Below are 4,541 nucleotides of genomic sequence, written 5' to 3'. Positions count from 1 at the left end.
GCTGCCCGCATCGAGGAGACAGGCGTTGAGTCCTGATGGACGTCAGCTTCCTCCAATCGGAGGCAGAGCGCGGAAGTGGTCCGGCCAACGCTGGGAGGGGACGCGGAGGGCAAAGTGAAAGTGGGGGAGACTGTCGGGGGGAGAGGAGAGGGATGGTTGGGGGCATTGAGGGGACAGGGATAAGGAGAGACTGAAGGGGAAAGGAGGAAGGGTGGGAGGGAAAGAGGGAGCAAAAGAGTGTTGACGGAAGGAGGATGGAAAAGGAAGGAAAAGGATGGAAGAGAGACCCTGGCTTCGGAGAGGGCAGGTGTGAGAGAGAGCAGGTGCTTCGTAGGAAAAATGAACTATTGTCCTGTTGCTGGAGGGCCTTCCTGCCTGCAGGGTGTGCTGGGGGAGCTGTGGGGTATGGCCAGGGGAGACCCCAGAGGAAGCTGTGCTGCCAAGGGATGCATCTGCAGTGTCAGAGCAGAGCAGGACCCTAACCCTGTCCTCTTGCTGCTGCAACAAACCTACCTCACGTAAAAGGAGAAGAAAATGGAATGGGAACTGGTACATGAGTATTGGTTTTGGACACAAACACAGCTATTGCAGCGTTATCTTTATTTGTGCAGTATAGTGCCAAATGCTGTTACTGGGGCAGGGGTGGTCAGGTTAATGATTGCAGGGGAAGCTCTGCTCCAGAGCCCATTCTGCTGGGAGAGGCGAAGCTGTGCTGAGACACCAGGCAAACCCATTTTCCTGGGCCTGTTCCCACTCTGCTGTCACAGATCTCAGTGTTACAGGCACAGAGCAGACCCACATGGGAGCTCCCCATGCACTCCAGGACACAAATCCCCAGGGCAAGAAGAATCTCAGCAATCATGACAGAGATACACATGGGGGGCTCTCCCCGTGCAGCTCCTGTGCAGCTTTCACAGCCATCTCCATGTTCATTATCAGGGTCATTCCATATCACTTGGGAATTTGGCCTGTTTCTTCATGTTAAAGATAAATAATTCAGGCACTGTGTGTTTAGTTCTCCAAAGCACAATCAGTTCTCCATCATCCGAAGTGCATGGGACAGGCTGGGTAATGGAAAGCCTCATCTGGTGCTGCACACAGCAAGGAGAGCAAGGGAAAGGCAAGGCCAGGAGGTAGGGGCTGCCTCCCATCACCCTCTGAAGCAGCAGCTCTGCATGGAGCTGGAAGCTGCTGCCTTTACACCCTCCCCTCACTGTGCTCAGTGGATTGCAGGTGCTGGGGCTTCTGGCAGGTTTTGCTTTCACTGAATGGGCTAAGTTGGGAGCTGCTGAATAAGCTTTTAATGCAACATTAAAGGTAGGAGAACTGCTGCTTGTGATGTGCTGTGGTCAAGAAAAACAGGAAGTGTTTCCTCCGTGGCCACACTCTGTTAGTATTTATTAAACATGAATAGTTTCATAAGCTGTGCATTGAAACTGGGGCACTGCTTTGGCTGGTGCTGCACATCACTGACAAACCTGGCCCTGCTGCAAACCGTTAATATTTTAATTAAACAGAATGGAAAGGACAGCAGATGTGTGAAGGTGAAGCGGTGCATCAAAAGCACCACAGCTGGAGAACCTCCCCCCACACTTCCTGCTCTGCCCCGTCACCAAGCTGTGCTTGGCCGGCCGTGTGTCCCTGTCCTTCCACCACTGCTAAGGCTGTCCTCAGAGGTGCAGAGCTCAACTCCAGGCTATTTTTCATACAGCAGCTCCATACGTTTTACCTTTCAGGTGATGGAGATGCAAAGCTATGGATTTGCTTGCGCCAATAGTGGCTTTGATAACGTGTCTGAGGAACAGGGTCTGGCAAGGAAGGACAGTGGTAACCTCAAAGAAATCTTTGTCCTACAGAAATCTTTGGGAGGTGCCCAGCAGTGGCACAGCAAGCCAGTCTGCCAGCCCTGCTGATCCTCTCACCTCCAGGTGACAATGGCATTAACTAACACCATCATCGTTATATCCTTACTACCATACGGGTTACTATTCCTTGTGTTTGAGAAGCTCTGATCATTTTGGCTCATTGAAAGCCCTGGCTTTATGGGTCATGCTGACACTTGCAGATATCCATGCAATGACTGTGTGTGTGAGCTGTCTGCTCACTTTGCATTTCACACCAGGATGGATTTACGCTGCCTTGTACCTCTGCGGGAGGCGTTCAGACACATATTCTTGGGCTGCTCTCCTCGATCAATCTACTGAAATCATTAAAACTCTGGGCTTAATGAATGCAAATGCGGTGCTGCAGGAGGGAAGTTGGTTCACCAGGGCGCACTCTGAGCTGGAATCGCTCCATTGACTGAAACTGCCGGGAGATGTCTCTTCAGATTCAGTCCTGTGAGTCAGGTGGGACTTGGGGTGATCACGACAATCTTTGGCCTAAATCTGTGCAGACATAAACCTTATTAATGCCAATCAAATGAAACCGTCCTCATATTTCAGAGACCCACAAAACTGCCTGGGGAAGATGGGGAATTGTGGTACATTCATCAGGAAAAGTCCAGTTCTGGGAACGGGTTCGTTTTTAATAAGGTTAAGTGTGCATGCACTTACACGATTGAGTTAACACAGCCATGAGCAGTTTATTTAAAGACATACTGCCTAACACAGCTTTCTGGTGCCTTAATGATCACTTCCTAATATTGCTGCTATAAATACTTCCATGATTCACGTCTCCTGCTGCGGAACAGGCAACGAATCTCCAGGAAGGAAGTACAGAACTGGATCTTTTTTTTCTGAAAGGTACTCCTTGGAGTTCTATTATAACTCCATATAATTTGTGCCAGAAAGTCGTTCACAGGAAACGTATAAAAAATAGCCAATAAAGATGGCTTTATTTTTCAAGTGCTGGCAGTGGAAAATGCACCTCTGAAATCCTCCCCTGGGATGTTTGCCGGTCTTTGTGTTGCTGTACTTCTGTGAGACACTGCTGGTGTCACACCAGAAAGCAGCAGTCTCCATTGGTCTCCGTCCCATGGGGCTTTTCCAGCTTTATTTATCCTCGTGAGAGTAATGGATCCCCTAAATGAAAGGATCAGGTAGGAGGCTGGAAGCAATCTCTTCCCAGCTCCTTATTAATAGCGGCAACCGTTGCCAGAGGGCATTGTGGAGCCCGAAAGCATAACCGTGTTCAAAGAGGGATTAGACAAATTCCTGAATGGCATTTGCCTGGGCGGCTGTTAAACCCGATAATCTCAGTGCAAACCTCCTGTTGAGGATGGCCCTGATCCACAGTTTGCCAGGGACAAGGGAACACTGAGGGTGGAGTGACTGCTGTGCTGCACGTCCTGCCCTCACCGCGTTGTGCCACAGCCTCTGCTGGCCCTGCCAGCCCTGCAGTGCTGGCTGCAGCTCTGCATTGCCAGGAAATGGCAGCAGGAGCCCCACTGCTGTGCACGCACAAAGTGTGCCGTGTTAACAGCAAGAGAGGGAAAGCTGTGACTTCTCCCTCGCTATTTCTTGAAACATTTCTGGAGGAGCTGAGCTCCCTCTTGCCGGGTCGCTTCCGTCAGGTGATGTGCAGACACCGCTGCCTTGTCCACCTAACATGGAAAGAAAGAGAAGTGATTTCTTGCACTCCTATTGAGTTGTATTTGAATGAAAGGCGGCATTCATTACTGGGGAAAGAGTCATGGGAAAATGCAAAAGCTGCATCACTGAAAGAGAAAAATCCCTGAAGCTCACTGCAGAAGCCATAGACACATCCCATAGAGCACCCAACAGTTAACATGTATGTTCTGGACAGGGAGGAGATGGTATGGAGAAAGGTAGGAGAAAACAAGGAGGAGGAAAGGAGATGGGAAGGAGATGGGAAGGAGAAAACAAGGAGGAGGAAAGGAGAAGGGAAGGAGAAAATAAGGAGAAGAAAAGGGGAAGGGAAGGAGAAAGGAAGGAGAAAGGAAAGATGCCCCACTGGGGTCATCAGCATCTCACAGCTCTCCTTTCTTGGTGCCAGAGGTGTAGCTTCTGAGCTGGCCGGGGGTGTCCTACAGAAATGTAAATATTAATTAAGAGCAAGAATTACAATCCAGGTCATTGCATGGGTCAATCCGAGCTCCAAGCTTTGTGAGCATAACTAACCTGCTGTATTTTTATTTAGGGGGGAAACAAATCCTGGTCTCTGGAGGTGTGCTGAGGCTCACTGCACCTTACCTCCTGCAGACGCTGGATCTGGAGCTCTGCTCCAAATGAAGGTCCCACTGCAGTGGAGCTGCAGGAATGCCCCAGCAAGGCAAGGGTCCATCTGGTCCTGCTTTTCCACAACTCCATTCACGGAGGGAAAAAGTTATGGAGAATAATCAAAGAAAAACATATAACATGATAGCTAATATTTCATGGTTGTGTGACAGCTCAGAATTCATTGCTGTGTTGCGGAGCACTGCAGTGCAAACAGGAGCATAGGAAAGTCAACTGCACTGCGGGCTTTGCTTCCTACCCACCTGCTGGGTTTTTGGCACTGTGTCTGATGGGAATATTTGCTCTCCGTGTGGTGACAGCGTGAATGCCATCGTTCCAAGGAAGAGCCCATTGAGCCCCCAC

The sequence above is a fragment of the Gallus gallus genome, chromosome 20, assembly GCF_016699485.2.
Source record: "Gallus gallus isolate bGalGal1 chromosome 20, bGalGal1.mat.broiler.GRCg7b, whole genome shotgun sequence".
Lineage (NCBI taxonomy): Eukaryota > Metazoa > Chordata > Aves > Galliformes > Phasianidae > Gallus > Gallus gallus.
This window is presented reverse-complemented; position numbering follows the sequence as displayed.